The sequence below is a fragment of the Hippoglossus hippoglossus genome, chromosome 18, assembly GCF_009819705.1.
Source record: "Hippoglossus hippoglossus isolate fHipHip1 chromosome 18, fHipHip1.pri, whole genome shotgun sequence".
Classification (NCBI taxonomy): domain Eukaryota; kingdom Metazoa; phylum Chordata; class Actinopteri; order Pleuronectiformes; family Pleuronectidae; genus Hippoglossus; species Hippoglossus hippoglossus.
The window spans coordinates 12,696,497-12,707,046 of NC_047168.1; positions in this window are offsets into that span (position 1 = coordinate 12,696,497).

Below are 10,550 nucleotides of genomic sequence, written 5' to 3' on the forward strand. Positions count from 1 at the left end.
CAGCGCGCTAATGCACCATGGCACATTCTGCAGCTCCGAGTCACAATGTGACCAGGCTTTGCGCAGTGACCGCACGGCGACCTCCCTCAGCATCATCGCTGCATGCACACACACACACATGCACACAGGCCGCGGTGCTGCACCTACCAGGGCCAGTTTAGGATGGAGTCGATGGGTCGGAGGGGTGATTGGGGTGTGGGGATGGCAGAGGATGAAGCCGCGTTCCAACGCTGACGGGTACGATCAGATCAAATGACAGTGAGATAAACTGCCAGCAGAGAAAGGTTAAAGCACAAGAGATGGCCTCTGTGAAGACATTTTGTGCCACACGTTAATTATCACAGTGTCAGAGGTGTGTGTGTGTGTGTGTGTGTGTGTGTGTGTGTGTGTGTGTGTGTGTGTGTGTGTGTGTGTGTGTGTGTGTGTGTGTGTGTGTGTGTGTGTGTGTGTGTGTGTGTGTGTGTGTGTGTGTGTGTGTGTGTGTGTGTGGCTTGTTGAGCATGAAACATGACAAATGTTTCTAAGACTGGATTATTCACCCAATCGTGTATGTGGCCTCTTATAGGAAAACAGATATGTTGCACCTGTTGATGATCAAACAGTTGAGCTAAAACCGTTGACATTTAAAGTTAGTCCTGGCGAAGCTACCCCCCCAAAACACACGACTGCGCTCCGCCTGACAACTTCTCCAGTTTTCTGGATGTTCATGTCTGAAAACAGGGTTTGATTCCTCCAGTCATCTCTTAGTTTAGCTGTTTTCAGACATGAATTTTCCTGCTGTATTCTCACTTTCGCATTCGCATTTTACTCAGTGGGAGGTGGGTGGCAGGAAAAGTTCTGGAAAATGTACGGAGCAACTGACTCGGACTCGCACACCCCCCCTTCAAGAAAATGTCCAAACTTCAGTGCAGGTTTGAAAGCAGCGTCACAAATATGAGGAAGAGGAGGAAGAAGAGTTGTTTTCCAGCCCGTCTCCGTTGCTGCAGCCGTTTCCTTTTCCTATCGCGGCCCCTGCTTCTTCGTCCCCCAGGTCCTGACATGCATGCTGCCTTCACACCTTCCCATGATCCCCGGCTTTATTCTCCATATCCCTCAGACACATTCTTCTCAATTCTCACAGCTCAGCGGCAATGACCAGAGGGAAGGAGTGCGAGATAAGATAGTGAGAAAAGGAGAGAGGAGGCCTGAAAGGTCAACGTGAGGAAGGTAGAGGGGAAAGGAAAAGAGACGTGTGCAAATCGTCCACGCTTGGGTGGAGATGTTCTCGAGCTCATGGCCGTCCTGTCCCTTTTTATTTATATGTGAATGGAGCTTATTCTCAAACAAGGCTGCACGTCTCTCCTCTGTCAAACCTGAGGCAGCGTCTGTCCATCTGTTCCCACATCGTCTTATAGGCTGCACCGCTGATGTCATCCAGCTCCGTCGCGCTGTAATTCGTCCACTAATCTTTAACAATTGTTGCACAAACACAGATGCTTTGGATTAAATGTAGTGGATTTACTCTGATTACAAGTGAGAGCTAGTTTGGTGCAAGTTACATGATCAGCAGTGACGAACATCCTGAGAGAAAAAAGGTCACAGTTAACTAGACGCACAATATGATACGCTTCTAATCTGTGGGATTAATTTGATAAAAGAGTGTGAGCTACCAGCAGAGAATTAAAGACGACTTTCGCTCTGCAGACGCTTCCATGAGCAATCTGAGCTCAATCTAGACGGCAGACGAATGAAAAATTAAATAATGTGCCAGAACACCGGCCCTGTTAAATAACTGAAGCAGCCGGTTTGTAAACCGGGCACTTCAGGAATCCAGAGTTCAGCAAGAATCCACCGAAAATCCTGAGGTCGATGTGATCGACATTAGTTTTTAATATAATTTCCTAACACAGAATCTTAATAAAGGGCTTATACGTTGAAATGAATTGACATTTTATAAAGTATATTCTTCCAGCTTTGAAAATTGGTAGACTTCTCCTTTAGCCACAATAAAAGCCATGTATAAGCTGTTAAAAATCAATTAATTATGATTATAACAATTTTCCTTCTATAATGACATTGTACTGGTGTTATCATTGCAGATTCAAGGCCCAGTATCATTGAAGGGAAGATGATGAGATAAGCTAATTTGAGTTTTTGGGCCCTTATGACTCCATTCATAAGAGGATTAGTGGACATGGAAATTGAGCCCCGGATGTTAGTTGGCTGTCACAGTGTTCGTCTTAAACCACGTCTGTGATTGTAATGAGACCAAAGCGAGGTTAAGAAAAATAAAAAAACATTAAAGCAACATCTTCTATTCTCGTTGAAAGTGGCTCCAGAGCTTCAGGGAATATTTTCTCCTCTTTTCTCACATGAACCTTCTGGACTCGGCCGTGACCTCCGAATTTTCCGGTTCAGCCGCCGTGTGAACTCACACTCTGCTTGTGTGTAAAGCTGCAAAGATCAACTGCTCGGCGACACCATTAACAAGGTGAAATTTACATGCACTTCATCCCGGCTCCAGCTTTCCTGTCGGAGGAGGATCACGCTCCAACAGCAGCACGGATCGTTTGCACTGTTAACCTGCAGCATGAGCATAAAGCAACTTAAAGGCAACCGCCGCGACACGCGATTCGTTGCATGTGTGTGAGTGTGTGTGTGTGTGTGTGATTGCTTTCTCTTACACGAATGTGTGTTGCCACTGACACTGTGACCCTTCGTAATATGGCGGTTTTCTCCTCTTCTATCCAGGTCACGGAGCATTGGCTCATCCTGGTTCATCAGCAGGGCAACGCTTCACAAAACCCATTGTTCCCCTGACACGCATCCCAATTATATTCATAAAATCTGGAGTGGGTAGAGATAACATGACGCAGAAATGCAAATGCAGGCGGGACAGCGATACCACAACAGCTTTGGGGACAGTCGGCCACTTTATAAATGTGCACACACTCTGCCTAGATAAACAAGATCCAATGGGAAGTGAAACACACACACACACACACACACACACACACACAGGGTTAGCACTCTTTAGTGTAAATGGTGTTTTTCGCCCGAGGATTTATATCTATTCAATCAAAGTGCTTGTATTTTGCTCATTTCGCGAAGCCGGGGAGCTGGAATTAGGCCAAAATAAACACAGCGAGGGGAGAGGAGGGCGGAGGGAGATTTGTCTTTGGGACAGATGGATGGATAGAAAGCTGATCTGATGACCTAATCCTAAAAAAAAACACTAACATTGTTCCGACAGTTACTTTGGCCTCCGGAGACGGACAGCGCAGCAGCCACAATCACCTAATTACCACCTTAAATAATTCAGCGGTGCGGCAGCTACATGCAGAGACACTGAAATCCATTTGGAGCGACAGGACTAAAAGGATGTAGCCTCATAGCCTGTGTACAACATGATCGTTGTATTATTGATGCCGCGTATGAGTGTTTTATCAAGCTCAACTGACACTGGAATAGACCTAAACTTAACCCCGAAGAGATAATTTTCTAATGCACAGGTAAATCAGAACAAATGAATATAATGTGTAATTCATTTATTGTTTTTTATGAAAAGTGCTGTAGCCTGGACACATGCATATATTTTATTTTATATATATATATATAATAATTCATTTGGGTTTGAGACTCCTGACTGAAGTAAAAGTAAATGTATCCGAAAATGTACTTAAAAATAACTTTATTCAAATTATTGTTGGTCCCAAGAGAAAACGTCCATATCTTCAGGGAAGAATCCAAAAATTCGTACTCTTCACCTTTGACAGCCGAGCGTTTGTGACATGGGGTTGGTTATGAAAAGGGTTCATAAGTTCAGGAGGTTGTGGAGGAATTCTCCATCCAGCAGATGTAAACACCAACAGTGGTGGAGTTAAAAACGCTGTTAGTGTCAGGCTGCGGAGCGACGAGGACACAAAGTTCAAACTAAGTTCTTCAACTGGAAGAAAGAAAAGAGGAGATAAACTTAGTCAAATGAAAACCAGCAAAAGCAAATGATCAATGAAGTCTGATTATTTCTAATAGAGAGCTGTGAGTTCTTATAGATATTAACTGACGTAGCTGCTGCAGCTGGAAGGTTTATTTGTGGTTATTGCTTTTTCTGGTGATTCACACCTCCATAGTTTTTTTACCACAAAGTGGACAAACTAAAAACCCTTCGATAGAATGTTGAACATGTTCCTGTCCTTCATGTTCATCTGTTTTATTTTGAACAGTCATAAAATGTAAATAAATGAAAAATTACATTAGTTTGTAGCTGTTTTAAGCTACTTTGTTCCCCCCTGTTGGCACAAGTTTTATAGATATTTATTTAATTCCAGATGTGAGACACCACTGTACGATGTCTCTGCTAAAAGCTGCGACCTCCACCCAAAGATTTCCTTTAAACTTGGTGGAAGTGTGATGGGTCAAGGAAGAACTGTGAATCTGGAGCAGGGATCCAGGATTTTGTTCCACTTTCTTAATCATTGTGAGTTTGTTTGTTTGACATTTTCACAAATTTTCCCAGGGAATAATTCAAGGATTTTGATGAAAACATTCTGGAATATTTAGAGGACTGATATCTGTGTGGTGCAGCTTGATTAATGTGGACTATAGGGCCTCGGTGGAGGTGACATTCTCGTCTGTTTGCTGTTCAGTCGGTGTTCGGTCAATTCATCTGAGCTTTGTTTTGCTGTTAACGGATGTTTTCTGCATTTGGAATTTGCTGAAAGACACTAAAGTGCCTCTTCAACTGAACGATTATCTCTGTGTGAATCACATTTAACATGACTCACAGTTTATATAAAAATACGAATTAGATCAGCCTCAAAGGGAAAATAATTGACTCTAATGTGAAAAACCCTCTCAGACACTGTAACCATAGCTTATCTCGTGTTACTTCCACCCTCACACATACCTATAGGTCTGAGGGTGTGTGTGTTTCAGCCCAGTGTGTGTGATCCTCACCTCCCCTGGCATCCCCCACAGTGTCGACACCGAGGTCTGCCACCCTTCCCGTCCGGCTCCTCTTACCGGGGGTCCCGGCATCGGCGGGGCACAGAGAAGCGGATGATGATGCCGTCTGGCATGTTTGGGCTTTCTCTGCATTTCTCAGCCAAGCCTGCACGAGGACACCTGCTGTGCCGGGTGTATTGTGCTCGTACAACTCGAGTGAGTGTTTGTGTGTGTCTTTGTATCCGTGACAACACCAGACATGTTTTTTAACACGTCCACACATCTCCATGTGTTTCCCTGTTGTCACACTCGTATATACATTAATATCAGTTGCAACATGTGGTGTTGGGCCATATGGCGGTTGAAGACAGGCTGTGTCTGTGTGTGTTATAGGCTCTCTGATCTATAATGAGATGTTTGGACGCGATACATTTGCGCCTTCGTGCGCTCACATCTGTCCGTCTGTCTACTCTGTGTGTCTTTCTTCTTGTTTGTGTTCGAACACCCTCAGGGTGGGAGATATGACCCATAAACGAGGCCGTGAGCATGCTCAGTGCAGCCTCCCGTATCCAGGGCGAGGTTACCTCCAGATGCTTGACCCGGGGACGCCTTTCGCAACAGTGATCGAAGTGTGAAAAAGAAGTCTGGGCATGAGAAATCAGGGTTCAATCACACCCCCTGAGTCTGGCTCCTCTGCTTCTCAGGTGTCGTCACACCTCAGATTATGCTTATGTGCAGAGAGCCGGTCAGAAAAGATCCTGAGAGGCTGTTTCCATAAAATCAAGAGCACACAGACAGAGATTGTTATTGTTGTCGTTCTCCTTCTATCGTCTCAAACACATCAAGCGTTTCGGAGTTTTGAAAGCAACGTGAAATTCCCCCCCCCCCCCCCCCCCCCCCCCCCCCCCCCAGAGACACGTAGAGGTGCAGATATATACTGAGAAGCTTCTGTATGAACACATCTCCACACATATATACATGGATATGAACAGAGAAAATCTACTGTGACATGTTGCATGACATCATGGAAGGAGATGTATATATAATTAATGCACACACACACACACACACACACACACACACACACACACACACACACACACACACACACACACACACACACACACACACACACACACACACACACACACATGAATATTGTAGTGTGAGTCATGGAGGACACTGAAGCTTACTGCAGTTTAGAATGGAAAACAGTATTTGTATTGTTGATAAAGCTGATTTGGTTCTTTAGTTTTTCATTTGTATAAACTAGAAGGAAGCTCGGAGAGTTCATTCCTCCTCCAACGCTCTGTCTCCACATCCTGGATTCAGTCGTTTTTTTATCTGGATCCATTCCAAAATGTAATGGGTCATGCCCCCCCCCCCCCCACCCGCCCCCCACATAATATCCTATGACCTCAGCAAATTATAGTCGCACTCTGGTCAAGGGGAAATATAATCGTGTTGTGTTTTTGGTGAACTGTTGTTTTAACATGACCTTAATTGGTCTTTAAAAAAAACTGAACACCTGCAGTTATGAATTTATCTAAAGAAGAAATATTTGGAGCTAAAATTACATGAAAGTAAAGCAAAAAATATCTATACTTACATTTACAAAATTATAGCCTATTAATTTCTTTTAAAGTTAACCAGTTTTTCAAATTTTTTCGAACTTTTCAAACATTTATACAAAGATGGACGACGTTACGGCTCCTTAAAAGTGAAGCCAAATGTTCTCCATCGTCCCCTGGTGGCTGACTGCAGGTCTAGGTCTTAAACCCCGCCTCCTTCATGTTAGTTAATGGGACATGGACCAAACTAAAAACTAATTTTATGCACGTTTGTTCAAGTGTTTGTTTCTAGTAAGTTTGATATTATTTAGGGTTTTTTTATGCTATAAAAATGCAGTGAAACGTCATGATTGGCATCTGAGACTGACTCATGATTGGTTGAGTGCGTGCGCAGTTTATGCCACTGATGTTTGTATCCTGGATATTTCAGCTTCATCTCTGGATAGCGTGAGGATGCAGGGACACATCATCAGCCAGTGACTGCGAGACATAATTCTGCTGCAAATTCCCGTCAGTAACAGCTCAATTTGACCACATCTTTGTGATCTGCAGACATCAGCACCTTCGTCCTCCTCCTCCTCCTCGCCATGTACCTGTTCTCCTCCGGGTCCCTGCACCCGTCAGCCGCTGCCGAGGAGCCTTTTATATCCGTGCGGCGCGAGAGGAAATGACATCTCACCTCCTCCGCACAGCCGACAACGCAGGCTTTTAAAAACCTCCCCGGTCCGTCCCTCGGCCTCGTCCTCCGACATTACACCTGCGAGCCTGAGAGCCGCGCTCCCTGCTCTGCTCTGACCTAATGGGCTGTGAAGCAGCGGCTGGAGGAGGGGGGGGGGGGGGGACGACAATCTCTCACCTTTTATCTCCATTTTCTTTCCTCCTCTGCATGTCTGTCTTCCCCTATTTTTGGTTTCATGTCTCTGGAGAGAACCTCTGAAAACAGCAAAAAACGTTTATTCCTTTTTTACTGTGATTTGGCTCCAAGTGCGCTAAAAACACAACATAGATAAGTTAAGGACTTATATCAGAGCTCTGGAGCCTTTGGAACCAAACTTCCTTTTCAGTGTAAATGCAAGAGGCGAAACACTTCAATACATCACGATTTAAATTCCGGGTTATTAAACTGTAGCTAATGTGAGAATCACACATTCTTGGGGACGATATCGACATGTTCCATTCCCTTTGCTCCTTACCCTAAACTTGACTAACACAACTGAAGGCCTAAACCCAATCTTGGAGCCCGTCAGCTTTTGTCTGACGATGAATCAGCCTCTTTGAAATTTAGGTTTTCAGCTATTTTTTGGCAACAATTTTCCTTTTTTTCCCCCAGATTATAAGGAAGCTTTGACATGTTTGCTGCAGGATTCCGAGCAGGTCTGCAGATCGACCTGTATCTCTGCATCTCTAAAGGCGAATGCACTCTGGACTTGCATCAGGCCTTCCTCTCTTTAATTCAAAACCATTACTGAGAGTCAATAAAACCAATTCAGATTAAACTCCCCAAACCAAACAACTGTCGTCCGACCTAAACCCAGTCCAGCCTGGTGATTCCCTGTCCGTCAGTCGAAACCACGGGCTGTGTTCTGACAGCTGTACATCACTGTCACGGGCAGCAGGCGTTGACCTTGCGCGACCAGAATCCAGGGACGCAGGGAGAAGCCCTTCCACGGCCTTTACGCTCTAACTGCAGCCACAGAAGTGAGTTTCTCTGCGTTCTTTTCAGCTGAGCGGCAGAGATCAGCATCATTAGCCGACTCGGCTCAGTGGAAGACATCACGAAAGAGATCTCATGATGGACGATAGTGGGACTGAGAGCTCAGAGCCAGGGACGTTTGCCCGCGGGACACGGAGCAGCAGCACCTCGGGGGTCGGTCCGGCTCCGTGGTCGGAGGATGGAGGACGATGCCCGGCAGAAGCAACCCCCCCCCCCCCCTCACATTCTTAAAACATCTGTGGGCTGAAATGACCTGGCAGAGCTTGATGCGTTTGCTGCCTGGCTCATAAGCGATCTGAGAACGCCGAGCTATTTTCTGCTGATGTTAATTTGCTCTGTGTTAGGGCCCCGGTTCACAGCTCGGTCAGCCTTCCCTGATACTATATTCCCGTTTGTTTCAGTAAAGGTTCTCCCGTCACATCGCATTTAGGTCGAGATGCCTGTGAACTGTGAATGCACTGCGCGCTGGGACCCCGGCCACGCTGAGGCTTCTGGGTCCTGGGCTCCGTCGCTTTTCAGGGCAGATCCCCCCCCCCCACCCCATGTTGTGAATAATTTCTAAGTTTTCTTATGTATGATGAGGCAGCTGAATGAAAAGCATAAAAAAAATAGTACCTATTTTCTTTAACTGTAATTTGTGCTCGCGAAGGGAAACGTGAAGCTTTTGTCTTTTTAAATCCCTCTCGACCAAACAGCCTCTGAAAAGGTTTAAATTTTTTAGCAATTAATAAAATATTAACAAGCCGCAGCAGGCTATGAGATATAAGAATCTGATCTTAATATTTTCTACAATTTTAGAAGAAATAATTTAAAAAAGCAAATTGATGGAAGTGAAATTTATGGATGTAAAATACCTGTATTTTTATAATGTAAATTTCTAAAATTAAACAAATAGGCAGTGTAAATCATAATACTTGTGAAATAGGCAATTTTTAATACAAGGCAATTTTTAAATAAATAAAATTACACTAAATTGCAGTACTATCATGACACATTGTTATATTTGATATATTAAAAAAGTACCTTGTTAGTCCAGTCGTAGCAGCAGCAGGAGACCGAGCGTGTGTCTTCTAAGAAAAGGCAGCCGAGTGTCCTGTCTTTATACGGATCCCTCCTCACTGACCAGGCTGATCGCCTCCTGTTTACTCTGATTTCATAAATAATTCATCACACAGTCAGAGCCACACGCTAATTGGTGCCTTTTCATTATTATCATTGCTATTAACGTCCTTCTTATTGTTATTATTCCCAGCTCGGGAGCGTGCGATTAAACACAAAATTAAATTATTGTGAAAAAAATAGACCCGAATTAACCCTCTTGTTAGTTTCAAAAACAAATACAGGGAAATTAATTTCAAATCTAATCGCAGTAAATATTAATTTGTGCAATAGCTCAATTTATTTGCTAAAGAATTTATGCCAATATTTCAGTCTCGAGGAGAAGTGATTCCACAGATGTTGAAATAAAACATTTATAGAGCTATGATAACAAATCTTGATCAATTTATAGATTTTATGTGTATCTTTCTATTTAAGAAAAAAAACCTAGAAATGATTTTATTCTAATCATCACATAAGGCAGCAGCAGAATTGTATTATTCCCTTCTATTGTACTTATTTAAATGTTTTTATCATATTAATGTAGCTGTCACTGCACACACACACACAACAGTCGCCCTTACGGCTGCATTTGTGTGTGTGTGTGTGTGTGTGTGTGTGTGTGTGTGTGTGTGTGTGTGTGTGTGTGTGTGTGTGTGTGTGTGTGTGTGTGTGTGTGTGTGTGTGTGTGTGTGTGTGTGTGTGTGTGTGTGTGTGTGTGTGTGTGTGTATAAACAGCCAGGAGGTGAGTGTGTGCCTTACAGTGAAGCGTTAAACGAAAGTTAATACGTGGTGAGGCAGAATCCAAACATAATTAGGTCACATTAAGTTCATGACTCAGTAAATATTTTTCCTAGATGTAGTTTTTTGGGGGATTTCTCAGATGTCATCGCTGGGTTTCGAGATTTGAATTCAAGTAAATGTTAAGATAAAAACACGCTTTGAAGCTACATTTAAAATTGATATAGAACATATAGATTTTTTTTTTAAGAGAACATTGCACAAAAGAATCATTCAACTCTGGAATTTATTCTAGAGTTGAATGTCCAAATAGAGTTTTCTGGAATATATTTTTTTAAATCTCCAGAGTAGGCATGAGTGGACATATCCAGGATTCTAGAGCCTATTACTTCAAACTCCTGTTCTAAAACAGATCTAATTCTGGAGGATTTAATTACATTCTAGAGAGTATTGTTATACATGTATACTTTTACATTACTTATGCCTTATATTTAATTTTATTT